Source organism: Engystomops pustulosus, chromosome 4 (assembly GCF_040894005.1).
Source record: "Engystomops pustulosus chromosome 4, aEngPut4.maternal, whole genome shotgun sequence".
Classification (NCBI taxonomy): domain Eukaryota; kingdom Metazoa; phylum Chordata; class Amphibia; order Anura; family Leptodactylidae; genus Engystomops; species Engystomops pustulosus.
In genome coordinates, this window is record NC_092414.1 from 40,077,229 (window position 1) to 40,092,302 (window position 15,074).

Here is a 15,074-nt window from a genome sequence, read left to right on the forward strand (position 1 = left end):
CATTTCAATGAAATGACAATGGGAAATAAACAGTTAATTTATGTACTATCAAGATTTCTTGCATTTTTTCTCACCCCCGGGGGCATTTAGACCGAAAACCTTCATTTGTCGTTAAATTCATGTTACATCAAAAGAATGCAGCATGTGGCATCTTGCATGTTCAATCCGCGACAGCAAACGCTGTCAATAATTCAAAAACTTCAGATGTGACTTGCAATAGAAAATTTATTAGCTCAATATAGATGTCTGATTCCTCACGGGCAAACAGAACAGTCATCATAGTAGACAAAAGTAGCGCCAGAATGGCCAATTAAATTAATAGGGCGTGTCATCTGTTGGCAAACAGAGGACTGGAAAAGGCTACAAAAGCGCGTATTTTTAGACGACTGTATTTTGGGGTAATAAAGCCGTTCATGTACATACATTTTTTTTTCCCTAAAATACATTTTCTTGACAAATGTAAACAAAAAAACCTTACACTATTTGCAACCAGATATTTTTTTATTAATACAGTTCACTTATGCGAAATCACTAAGCAACATCAATAAAAAATGTATTAATAATTTTTTTTTTTTTCCACTACATTATTTGCCGGCGGACATTAAAATTATTTTTATTATATCCAATCCATTCTGCATTGCAGCTATATAAAATGTATGTAAGTTAACTTTTTAAATGTTTTTAAAAAAACCTATTTGTAAAGATTTAATACAGCAATGTAGTCAATAACAGAAATGAAAACATTTACATAAATACCGGCGCAACTGTACATACAATTTTACAAAATGTCCATGTATGTCCTTAGTCTCAATAACTGGGTGTATCCATAGACGCCGGGTATGGTCAGCTCTATTGTTGGCCTTTTTGTAAATAATTAGAAATTAAACATATATTCAATAATACATAATTTTACATTGCACTAGCCAATATATACTACAAATAAAGACTTAGTATTATTTACATTTATCTGATGTCAAAATGAAAATAAAATAAAAAAATAGGGGTAAAGGAAACATATAACTAAACCATAAACAATAAAGAGTTAGCCATGATAAAGCTAGCTACATAACCGTATATACTCGAGTATAAGCCGACCTGAGTATAAGCCGAGACCACTAATTTTACCACCAAAAACTGGGAAAACCTATTGACTCAAGTATAAGCAAGGGTGGGAAATGCATTGGTCACAGCCTCCCAGTATATAGCCAGGCAGCCCCCAGTAGTATACTACAGCAAGCCTGACCCATGTAGTATACAGCCAGCCTGCCCCATGTAGTATACAGCCAGCCCAGCCTGCTCCCATTAGTATACAGCCAGCCCATCCGCCCCCCAGTAGTATATAGCCATCTCAGCCTGCCCCCTGTGGTATACAGCCAGTCCAGCCTGCCCCCTGTGGTATACAGGCAGCCCAGCATGCCCCCTGTAGTATACAGCAAGCCCAGCCTGCCCCCTGTAGTATACAGCCAGCCCAGCATGCCCCCTGAAGTATACAGCAAGCCCAGCCTGCCCCCTGTAGTATACAGCCAGCCCAGCCTGCCCCCAGTAGTATACAGCCAGCCCAGCCTGCCCCCAGTAGTATACATCCAGCCCAGCCTGCCCCCTGTAGTATACAGCAAGCCCAGCCTGCCCCCAGTAGTATACAGCCAGCCCAGCCTGCCTCCTGTAGTATACAGCCCGGTCAGCCTGCCCCCAATAGTATACAGCCAGCCCAGCCTGTCCCCAATAGTATACAGCCAGCCCACCCTTATAATAAAAAAATAAACCTATATATTCACCCTCCGGCGGCCCGATGTTCAGCGCGGCTCCCCAATGTCTGCACGGCTCCGCTTCTTTCTTCCTCGCAGCTCCTCTTCAATCTTTGTCTTCTTTAAAAGCCTGCAGGGCACGGCCACGTTCTCTTCGGGCCGGCAGGTGCATACTATGACGCGGCCGTTGCTGACGTCATAGTATGCACCTGCCGGCCAGGAAATGAGATGACCGCTCCCTGCATGCTGTTAAAGAAGACGGAAGATTGAAGAGGAGCCGCGAGGAAGAAAGAAGCAGAGCTGCGGAGGCTGCCGGAGAGTGAGTAATTTTATTTTTTTTATTGACTCGTGTATAAGCCGAGGTGAGGTTTTTCAGCACATTTTTTGTGCTGAAAAACTCTGCTTATACACGAGTATATACGGTAAGCTTTGTTTGCCATCGTTAATCAATGTAGAAAAAGGAATAATAAATATTTATTGTTTTAAAAAATCTATTTGTGATTGCGTATGTGTCCTCTAGGTTCCTATCTAATTTTTTTTTTTTTTTTACTGTTTGTTATACATTTGCAACAGTGCTAATCTATACAAAAAGGTCTCCATTTACAAGAAAAAAAAATTATAGTTTAGTTTGATAAAAGAAAAAAAATGTTGATATAAACATAATAATTTGTACTATTGTGACCTGCATACATATTTGACCAGTGCATTCAATAGCTTATTTAAAAAAAGAAATATATTGTGTCTACCGCTGAACATGTTGAATACTAACACTGCAAGCAAATCATAAAGATGGCGTATGAAAACATGGTTCGCTCCGACATTATTATCAATAACTACGTCTGTCAATACAGTGACATTAAACATGTGTGTATAAAAAGTTTAAAAAATGTACACATTTTAAAGAAGCCAATTCCCCCTGGAAAAAAAAATGGGCCAAGTGAAAATGTAAAAATATTGTGTGGCAGCGATTTTTAGGGCTTCATTTACTAAGGGCCCGAGTCACGTTTTTCTGGCGGGTTACCCGAATTTTTCCGTTTTGCACCCAGGGCAGGACGGTGAACTTCTGTGAACTCCGACGGAATTCAGCGCAGCAGCGACACCTAGTGGACATCGGGGGAGCTATCTTATTGAATCGCCGGAAGACTCAAATCCTATACACAGAACGCGCGACTGGATCGGGAATGGTCCGGGTAAGTAAATATGCTCCATAATGTTATATTGGTCTTAGAGAATGAAGTAAAAACATTTTTTTTTTGGTTATAATATACATTATGTAGGTGTTTACTATAATAACCTTGGTACATTGCAGTAGTTCAGCTTTACATGTTTAAAGAAAACAAAAATTTAAAACATTTAACAGAAAGGCCAATGTGTTTAGTTTTTTGCAGCATTTTAAAAATAGATGAATGGAGAAGTCATTCATCAAATCAGAAATTTTGTGGCCCATTGGTTGATATTTCTTGAAGCTCAATGTTTTTAAAAACTCGATCATTACATTCACACATAAGCGCATCATATAAACTCATTTGCTGGTGCACATAGTTGAGAATCTTAGACAGAGTATATCTGATATATCAGTAACATTGCATACCTTCAAAAGTTGTCTTCTCCTAGCAGACATGCCAAAAACAATAGCAAGGGCTGCTGCAACAAGTGTCCGACATGTGCATGTGCGGCATTCCATTGCCAAAACAAGTAACAACAAAATATTTGCGCACAGCACGGTCACAAACAGAGCAGAATTGGGAATCTCTGAACAGTGTAGTAGCAGCAACCACACCAACAGTAGAATAGAAATGGCAGCAAGAATCAGTGTTTGCAGCTAGGTATTGCTCACCAAGTGTTCTGAATCGAGTAGCAGCTGTTTCAGGTTGATATAATAGGCAAACGCTTCGTGGTGATACAGCAACCTGAGAAAAAAATCACTGCAGCAACTATGTGGATTTGACATGATATCTTGATATCTACTTTATCAACAAAAAAGCACTTGAAACGGGGAGGGGGGGGGGGGGTCAGAGAGCGCCTACCTGCTTTCAACTCCCCAGGGCCAGTTATTTGTAGACACTTCATATCTCTATATCTGGATGGCAATCCAGGCTCTTTTGTTATTCCCACCTGAGGGGGGCTGAATGGGTGACCAAATTGTATATACAAGATAGGATGGGTAAACATCTGTTGTCCACCATCTTGGGGGAAGATACAAAGGAGAGACTTATATGGGGATGGTAGTTGAGGATAAGGATAGAAGGAATCACCCCTGGATTCCATCTAGGAAGACAAAAGGAATCTGCCCTCTATACCAGCTAGGAGGATCACCACAACACGGAAGACACCATACCACCTTCCCAGAGCTGGGTGAGTACCTGTATCCCTTCCCATCTCCCTGTTCCCCTATTGTACTGTTAACCTATCTCTGGTTCCCCTACTCTAATGTAAACCTATCTCTGTTCCTCCTACTCTCCTGTTAACCTATCACTGTTCCCCTACTCTTCTGCTAACCTCTCTCTGTTCCCCTATTCTACTGTTAACCTATCTCTGTTCCCCTCCATTCTCTGTAATAGTAGGGATAGTTAGGTGTAAGGATTACTATATGTGTGTGGGTGTGTGTTTGAATGCATTGTTGCAGGGTTTTGTGGGTACTATGTTCAACATTGTATACTATTAGTATATTAATAAATATTTTTAGTATTAACCCTGAGTGTGTTAAATTATAGTGTACAACACAGAGACTAGGAGCAAAAGAGATAGAATATTGTAAACAGTACGAGGATAGTAGTGATATTAATCATTATACAGCATAATAATTGATAGAACTACCTAGCGCTTTTACAATCAACAAAAAAGCACTTGAAATGGGGGTTATACAGAACCACAAGAACTGGCACCCTGGACTTTGAGTAAAAAATTACTGCAGCACCTATGTGAATTTGACACAGATTTCTTGATATCTACTTTATCAACAAAAAAGCACTTGAAATGGGGGTATACTGAACCACAAGAACTGACACCCTGGACTTTGAGAAAAAATCACTCCAGCAGCTACTGAGCACAAGCAGATAGAGGCTACAGACAGCACATGCAGTGTGAAATGACGAGATTGGAAATGGCTTCCTGTTTTTATAGAGCTGTGACATCACATAAGCCTGCCGGTCACTGATTGGCTTTCATGTCTGCACATGGGATCGAGGGTGTTCCTTTCTTCTTTCCAGAGTTCTCTGTGAGAACTGATTTCGGACTGAGCGTGGGATTTAACATTCAAGTTGTGTCGCAATCCAATGCACTTGCATACACCAGGAAGAAGAAGGTGAATCCCATTTTTAAAAGTACACCCCTCAAACTAGTAGAAACTGGTTTTAGGAAGATTTTTAACCCTTTGAGCACTGCATAGTATTTAAAACAAAATGGAGGTGAAATTTAGAATGGTCTTATTGGTAGTACATAAGTCCTATCGAACTTAGTGGATTTAAGTTGCCTCATTGACGCCCTTTTGAAAGCTATAAAATTTCTGTTTTTCTGTTCGTGGGAGATTTTGCGGGAGGAGAAACAATTCCTGTGATACCATTTTGGGGTTGCTATTCCGTATTGTTGAAAATTTATTAACGTTTTGTGAGGGCAAAAAATAGAAAAATGTCAATTCTGTAATGGATTACAGTTTTTTGTGTTTAACGTATAGCCTAATAAACAAATAATCTTTATTCTGTACATCAAAAAGATTACAGGGAATGCCATATTTTTTCTTGCTTTTTTAAAATTTTCAAAATATAAACATAACATAATAATATTTTTTTATTTTTCTGGCTACAGTGCAGGAGATGTTGTACTTTCCACTAGAATCATTCTAGAGTAAATATGTTTTTTATCACTTTTTTGTGAGATGAAATAGGTAAAAATCATAATTTTTGGTGGGTTTTTAACTTTATCATGTGGGTTCAATAATATTGTTTTCTACAGGTTGTTAGCAGTGATGCTATATATGCAGGGTTTGTGTTATGATTTTGACTTTTTTCACAAAATATGTCTCTTTATAGGTTAATGGAGTTTCTGGGCATTACGATCCCTTCACAGATGGGATCTTACAGGCACTGCCTGCCATAAAAATGATCAGTGCCCCATGGAGATGGCATGGGGGGAGGGCAATCATCGGGGAAAAACCCCCGCCATGCAATTTTAATGCCACGGTCGCTCTGACCATGGCATTTAACAGGTTAAACACCTGCGATTGGAGGTGTTACACTTCGGTGTCAGCTGTAACGAATACCGATGCCGGCCCAGCTCCGATTTTGAGCTGAACTGGCATTAGCTCAGCATTCAATATATCAGATGCTGAACGCAAAGTTACATAAATCGAACGCTGAGCATTAAGGTGTTAAAGGGTCAAAGCCGCTTGTAAATCTGGTGGGCAGTAGAGCTCAAAAGACATACTTAAAACTTTCCCAATTAGCCTAATGAAAGTGTGAGTTGATGATGCAATTATAGGTTTATGTGAACTGTCGTTTATAGCAAGTGAAAATGTTTGGCTGTGCTAACGTATAGAAAAAAAGCGCTCTTGAATTATTTTCTTTTTTAAAATGATAGTAAAATCATTGAAACAAAAAATAACTGCTACATTCAAATATTATTAGCATATTACATATTTACGTTTATAACAATTAGGTATAACACAAAAGATTTGAATAGAATTTTAAGCTTGTTTTTCAGCTACAAGGCCTAAGTATCTTGCAGTCATTTGCTTGAACATGAGCTACTCTGTATACCAAATTATTCTAGGGTTAAATGTGAGGTAATCAAACTAACAGCTTGGCTGAAAATAGGTCATACAACTGGATGATAATCCCAAAAACAGCAGCAAATCTACAACAGAATGGCTGAAATTTAAACTAATCATGCTGTACTACTACTAATATACATAAAACCAGGAGAAAAAGAGGGGAAAGACACAAACAACGAGCCATAACAGTGAACCTACCCAACTGTCCCCACCAACTTGCCGATCCTACCCTTGACAGTAGGTGACAACTGGGTGTCATCTCCTTCCTATGCCAAAGTGATATATTGAGATAAATACAGGACAAAACAAACCAATATGGTCGAAAATGAAGTGGACAAAAGCCACAAAAAGAACAGAGGCATGAAAAATAGATCAAGCAAGTAATATCTTTATTAATAGAAAAATACACCACAAAACATTGACCCCTGAGGAAGCTACCACGAGGTAGCGATACGCGTGGGGCATCTATCCCCAGCACCCCGCTCTCATGGCCTGAGCATTTAGGTATACAACTTTCTTATTTGTACATGGTTCTGTGCTGATCCTTGAATTGTGTGTCCATCCATCATTGTGTTTCACCCCTCTTTTTGTTGTTATCCTGCATTTGTATGGACTTCTCTAAAGATTTGATTAGCTCACCATTGATAATATTTATTTCTGTAAATTGTTGTATACTATATTGTGGCCAGTAGGGGGAGCTGGAGTTCCGGGAACAGTGCACATTATCATGTGTTGAGCACTTTCCCGAGGATGTCATTCATTTTTGACTTCGTTCACAATTTTTAAAGGTTTTTAAGCATGTTTTGTGGTGTATTTTTCTAGTAATAAAGATATTATTTGCTTGATCTATTTTTCATGCCTCTGTTCTTTTTGTGGCTTTTGATGATATATTTTGGCATGTTTTGATCAGTGGTTACTGTTGTGCAGTGCTGGTCCACCTCTTGTATATAGAAAATGAAGTGGACCTCTCAGAACTGGCAAGAAATCAAACAGACTGTAAAGAGGTGAGCAAAGATCCGAAAAAAACAATATGCACCAGCTTTTGATAACCCTTCTATCTCATAGTCTTACAATCACATTTTCCAACTTTACATCCCTATTTTAAAGTTCTCAGCAAAACCCTACACACACCACTTTTTCCTTATCTTTAACTTATGAATTAACTTTTTAAACAGAGAACATTCTGTATCTAAATGTAACCATATTCAAGTCCACAAATATCGCTTTTCCGGATTTTCAGAATTAACTATTTTAGGGATAAATACAGTTTTGAATGATATTTTACATATTTAACAAAAAACCCCTATATAATCAACCCATTTTCAAATCTGCACCCCACAAACAGCTTTTTAGGAAGATTGTTAACCCCTTGAGATCTTCATAGTAATTAAATCAAAATTGAGGTGAAATTTGGAATCTAAAATTTAAATCAAATTTTGACGGTTATACGTTCATTTAGCCCTAAAATTTACACATTTCCAAAAGTTAAAAAGAGAAAACCCATCTTACAATATGTTCTGCAATTTCTCCTGAGTACAGAGACCCCCCTTATGTGGCTGTTACTTTTTCTATGGGCGCACAGAGAGGCGCAGAAGGGAACGAGCGCCCTGCAGTTGCCAGGATTTTAGTTTTCTCATTGGCCCCTTTTGTAGGTTATAAAATTTTTGCTTTTTCGTTATTGGAGCCATGTGATGGCATTTTTTTTTTTGCGGGATTAGATGCTTTTTCCAATGTTACCATTTTGGGGTTGGTATCCCTTATTGTCTGTCACGGGTGCTCCCGCGATCCATGTCGCGGATCGCGGGTACACCCGTGCTCCACTGCCTGCCGGTCCCCGTCTCCCTGCCCTCACTTACCTCTCCTGGCTCCTGTCTGTGCTCCGGCTCCCAGCGTGTAGGCCGCACGCCTCCTTGCCTGCAGTCGCACGCTCTCACCACTAGAGGGCGCGCAAGCGGACTTCTCAAGCCTTAAAGGGCCAGCATCCTCCTGATTGGCTCCTGCTAATCCGGCTCGCCCTTATAATCCAGCACCTCCCTTCAATCCCTGCCGGATCTTCTCCTAGGATCTCCTATGGTTTCCATACCAGGCTTCCCTAAGCCGTTCCTGTAGAAGAGAAAGCCCATTAGCGTTTCCAGACGCTTTCCTGTGTTTCTGTGTGTCTCCAGCGTTCCCATTCGCTCCTGGTGTGTCCTGTCTTCCAGCGTTTCCAGACGCCTCCGTGTTTCCCGTCTCCAGCGTTCCCATACGCTTCCTGCTGTGCCTTCCAGGGTTCCAGTCCAGCTGTGTCTGCAGTCCGTGCCAGCATTACCAGTGTTCCTCTGTGTTGCTGCTGTCATCCCAGGCTTGGACTGTTTCCTGCACTTCCCTGTACCTTGGCTGCCACCGCAGGCCTCATACCATCTCCTGCGGTGGTCCAGAGGGTCCACTGGTCCACAGACTCTTCCCTCCGGACTCTTCCCATAGAGACTTTTTCCGTTGTCTGTGTGACCCGTTACAGCAAGATCCGGCCATGGACCCCGCCAAGGCCATGTATCCCGTCAAGGAGATGGACTGTTCTAATGACTCAGACCAATTGCTGGCAGAGGTCCTCACCCAGCAGTCTCAACTGATTTTTTCTTGGAGAAAGGATCTGAGCGGGGTTACCACCCTGCTCCGACAGCTGCTAAACTCCCGGCTACCGCAGACTCTACTTCCGCAGCTTCCCAGTGCTGCTCCGGCTTTCCAAGAGCCACTCCAGCCTGCCTCCATGCCTCTGCAGCTGTTTGATTGCCAGCAACCTCAAGTCCGGCTTCCATGTCGGCCTCGCTTGTCTCCGGTGTTCCAAAAGCCGGCCGAAGTGCTTCCTTAGCTACCAAGCTCTAATCCGGTTTTCCAAGAACCACTCCAGCCGGCCACCATGCTTCCACCGCTTCCAAGTTCTCCTCCGGCCTTCCCAGAGGTCGCTCCAGTATCTCCACCAGCCTTCCCAGAGGTCGCTCCAGTGTCTCCACCGGCCTTCCCAGAGGTCGCTCCAGTGTCTCCACCGGCCTTCCCAGAGGTCGCTCCAGTATCTCCACCGGCCTTCCCAGAGGTCGCTCCAGTGTCTCCACCGGCCTTCCCAGAGGTCGCTCCAGTGTCTCCACCGGCCTTCCCAGAGCTCGCTCCAGTGTCTCCACCGGCCTTCCCAGAGGTCGCTCCAGTGTCTCCACCGGCCTTCCCAGATGTCGCTCCAGTGTCTCCACCGGCCTTCCCAGAGGTCGCTCCAGTGTCTCCACCGGCCTTCCCAGAGGTCGCTCCAGTGTCTCCACCAGCCTTCCCAGAGGTCTCTCCAGTGTCTCCACCGATCTTCCCAGTGACCTCTCCAGATTCTCCGGCTTTCCTAGAAGCCACTCCGGCCTCCGGCTTCCAAGAGCCGCTCCAGCCCCCGCAGCTTCCTAAAGCTGTTCCAGCTTTCCAAGAGCCACTCCTGCCTCCACAGCTTCCCAGTGCTGCTCCGGCCTCCCAAGAGCCACTTCAGCCTCTGGTTGTACTGCTTGCAGAGGAGTCTATGTAAGTTTGTCCTGTCTCTGCTTTTCTCCTTAGGTGTTCCGTCACCAAGATGAATTGGAGGAGGCGAAAGAAGAGGCTGAAGAAGAAGAGAAGAGGGGCCCTAAAGGGGGGGGTACTGTCACGGGTGCTCCCGCGATCCATGTCGCGGATCGCGGGTACACCCGTGCTCCGCTGCCTGCCGGTCCCCGACTCCCTGCCCTCACTTACCTCTCCTGGCTCCAGTCTGTGCTCCGGCTCCCGGCAGTCACACGCTCTCACCACTAGAGGGCACGCGCGCGCGCGGACTTCTCAAGCCTTAAAAGGCCAGCGTCCTCCTGATTGGCTCCTGCTAATCCGGCTCGCCCTTATAATCCAGCACCTCCCTTCAATCCCTGCCGGATCTTCTCCTAGGATCTCCTATGGTTTCCATACCAGGCTTCCCTAAGCCGTTCCTGTAGAAGAGAAAGCCCATTAGCGTTTCCAGACGCTTTCCTGTGTTTCTGTGTGTCTCCAGCGTTCCCATTCGCTCCTGGTGTGTCCTGTCTTCCAGCGTTTCCAGGCGCCTCCGTGTTTCCCGTCTCCAGCGTTCCCATACGCTTCCTGCTGTGCCTTCCAGGGTTCCAGTCCAGCTGTGTCTGCAGTCCGTGCCAGCGTTACCAGTGTTCCTCTGTGTTGCTGCTGTCATCCCAGGCTTGGACTGTTTCCTGCACTTCCCTGTACCTTGGCTGCCACCGCAGGCCTCATACCATCTCCTGCGGTGGTCCAGAGGGTCCACTGGTCCACAGACTCCTCCCTCCGGACTCTTCCCATAGAGACTTTTTCCGTTGTCTGTGTGACCCGTTACATTGTCGAAAATTTAGGAACTTTTTTTTGAGGGCAGGAGTAGAAAAGCACAAATTCTGTACTGGATTTTTTACTATTTTTTTGGGGGGTGTTCACCGTATAGTCCAATAATCATGTTATCTTTATTCTATAATACGATTACGGGGATACCATACATGAATATTTTTTGTTACCTTTTATTAAATTTGCCAAATAAAACCCAAAATGTGGGAAAAATCTATCATTTTTGCATTGCCGTCTTCCAAGTGGCATAACAGTGTTACTTTTTTTATTACGGAGATGGTTGATGGCTTGTTTTTTGCGGGACATATTGGGGCAGATTTATCAAGCAGTCTGAAAGTCAGAATATTTCCAGTTGCCCATGGCAACCAATCACAGCTCAGCTTTCATTTCACCAGTGCTCATGAATATTTTAAAGGGGAGCTGTGATTGGTTGCTATGGGCAATTGGAAATATTCTGACTTTCAGACTGCTTGATAAATCTGCCCCATTGAATTTTACAAAAGTATCATTCTGGAGTACATTTGTTTTGTTGATCACTTTTTATTGCATTTTTAGTGGGATATAATAGGTAAAAATCATAATTTTTGGAGGGTTTATAACAGTTTTTTTTAACTGCGTTTATTGTGCGGGTTAATTATTTACTGTTATTCTACGGGTTGTTACAGATGCAGTGATACTATATATGTGGGTTTTGTGTTATGATTTGACTTTGATATGACTTTTTTTGCATAAATTTGTCTCTTTATATGTTTTATGGGGCTTATGAATATTGTTATTGATTTCTTACTTTATTTTTTTATTGATTTCTTACTTTATTTTTTATTGAATAACTTTTTTTTTAAACTTTTTTTACTGTTTCCACCGTGGGACATGAACAAGCAATCATCTGTTTGCTTGGTCATGATAATACTCTGTAATACTGATGTATTGCAGGGTATTAGCAGTGTTAGCCTATGCACATGCATAGGCTGACACTGTGCCTTTAAAGGGAAACTACCACCATGATTCTACCTATAAAGGTAGAACGGGTGGTAGGTGGATAAATGGGACGTGAGGATAGCCCTTTTTAGAGCTAATCCTCACGTCCTGGCTATCTTTTAGAAAACTTTGTAGCGTGGGTATGTAAATTTTCTTAAGCGGCTACTGGGGTATGGAGTAGCTGGACATGAGGCTAGGTAAGTGAGGCTGCTGGCGAGAGGGCCCCCCTTCGGCTTCCCCCTCTTCTTGGTCTGAAGAAACCTCTGCAGTAGGGTCCAGGATGTTGTCCTCGGGGCCCCAAGATCTCTCCTCCGGCCCGAACCCCTTCCAGTCAATGAGAAAGTAGGGTTTCCCTCTAATCAACTTCATGTGCAGGACTAAAACCAACCAAACTAAAAGCACTTAACAAACTTTAAACAAAAGTGAGTGGCTTAGTTTGGCTTGTTTGGATCCATTTTTCTCAAATGTAGAATACAGAGTCTTTATTCCGGTAACACAGAATGTTTGAACGGATGAGAAATGATTTATAAACATTAGAATAAGGGTGATGACGATGCTGATTCATGGAGTTCAGAGGAACTAAACAGAAAGCACTTACTGATTTTGAAAATTCAAGGAAATGCCTTAGTTTAGTCTGCCCATTGCCATTTAACACTTATTAAAGCAGGATTGTAGTTGAGATATTCTCCTTGGGATAAAAGCAATGTTAACAAATACTTGCTATGTTTAAACTTTAGATAAAAACCCTAGCAGACCAAATGCCTATACTTACACCCATTTCTTCTATAAAAGTATAGTCTTGCAAATATTCAATAGGTCTAAATCGAAGAAGATTCACGAAATGCAGAATAACCAAAGAGGAAGCACTTACCCAAATTAAAATCACAGTGAGTGCCCCAGCTTGGTCAGTCTGTATCCATGTTACTCATCTCAAAGGCATATCAACTCTATTCAAAACCATCTTTCATTTACAAAATTGATTTTCCCTACATTTTAAATGTCTGCTTTGAGGAAGATTCACGCAATGCAGACCAACCAAACTAAAAGCACTTAACAAACTTTAAACAAAAGTGAGTGGCTTAGTTTGGCTTGTTTGGATCCATTTTTCTCAAATGTAGAATACAGAGTCTTTATTCCGGTAACACAGAATGTTTGAACGGATGAGAAATGATTTATAAACATTAGAATAAGGGTGATGACGATGCTGATTCATGGAGTTCAGAGGAACTAAACAGAAAGCACTTACTGATTTTGAAAATTCAAGGAAATGCCTTAGTTTAGTCTGCCCATTGCCATTTAACACTTATTAAAGCAGGATTGTAGTTGAGATATTCTCCTTGGGATAAAAGCAATGTTAACAAATACTTGCTATGTTTAAACTTTAGATAAAAACCCTAGCAGACCAAATGCCTATACTTACACCCATTTCTTCTATAAAAGTATAGTCTTGCAAATATTCAATAGGTCTAAATCGAAGAAGATTCACGAAATGCAGAATAACCAAAGAGGAAGCACTTACCCAAATTAAAATCACAGTGAGTGCCCCAGCTTGGTCAGTCTGTATCCATGTTACTCATCTCAAAGGCATATCAACTCTATTCAAAACCATCTTTCATTTACAAAATTGATTTTCCCTACATTTTAAATGTCTGCTTTGAGGAAGATTCACGCAATGCAGACCAACCAAACTAAAAGCACTTAACAAACTTTAAACAAAAGTGAGTGGCTTAGTTTGGCTTGTTTGGATCCATTTTTCTCAAATGTAGAATACAGAGTCTTTATTCCGGTAACACAGAATGTTTGAACGGATGAGAAATGATTTATAAACATTAGAATAAGGGTGATGACGATGCTGATTCATGGAGTTCAGAGGAACTAAACAGAAAGCACTTACTGATTTTGAAAATTCAAGGAAATGCCTTAGTTTAGTCTGCCCGTTGCCATTTAACACTTATTAAAGCAGGATTGTAGTTGAGATATTCTCCTTGGGATAAAAGCAATGTTAACAAATACTTGCTATGTTTAAACTTTAGATAAAAACCCTAGCAGACCAAATGCCTATACTTACACCCATTTCTTCTATAAAAGTATAGTCTTGCAAATATTCAATAGGTCTAAATCGAAGAAGATTCACGAAATGCAGAATAACCAAAGAGGAAGCACTTACCCAAATTAAAATCACAGTGAGTGCCCCAGCTTGGTCAGTCTGTATCCATGTTACTCATCTCAAAGGCATATCAACTCTATTCAAAACCATCTTTCATTTACAAAATAGATTTTCCCTACATTTTAAATGTCTGCTTTGAGGAAGATTCACGCAATGCAGACCAACCAAACTAAAAGCACTTAACAAACTTTAAACAAAAGTGAGTGGCTTAGTTTGGCTTGTTTGGATCCATTTTTCTCAAATGTAGAATACAGAGTCTTTATTCCGGTAACACAGAATGTTTGAACGGATGAGAAATGATTTATAAACATTAGAATAAGGGTGATGACGATGCTGATTCATGGAGTTCAGAGGAACTAAACAGAAAGCACTTACTGATTTTGAAAATTCAAGGAAATGTCTTAGTTTAGTCTGCCCGTTGCCATTTAACACTTATTAAAGCAGAATTGTAGTTGAGATATTCTCCTTGGGATAAAAGCAATGTTAACAAATACTTGCTATGTTTAAACTTTAGATAAAAACCCTAGCAGACCAAATGCCTATACTTACACCCATTTCTTCTATAAAAGTATAGTCTCTCAAATATTCAATAGGTCTAAATCGAAGAAGATTCACGAAATGCAGACTGACCAAAGAGGAAGCACTTACCCAAATTCAAGTCACAGTGAGTGCCCCAGCTTGGTCATTCTGTATCCATGTTACTCATCTCAAAGGCATATCAAAAAGAAATCTACTATCTAAAGTTAAATAACCAAAATCCATAATGCCCATTTTAAGACATTATAGCATTTTAAGAATTTAACCCACAGTGTCATAAACAGCAGCCTTTTGCATTCACCAAACACGAAGCATATAAATTCTGGCTTACCTACATTGATGTAAAGATATGATCCTTCAGGTTTCCCTCTTGTAAGTGACTGATTATCAGGAAATGCAACTCTATTTATATGGCTGAACCACAAAACTTGAAACCAATCATATGTCTTGTGCCCCTCCCTTCATTTCCCTAACATAAGAATACTTAATCTGGTTTTGTGTCCCAATGGGTGGACGAATTCAATTA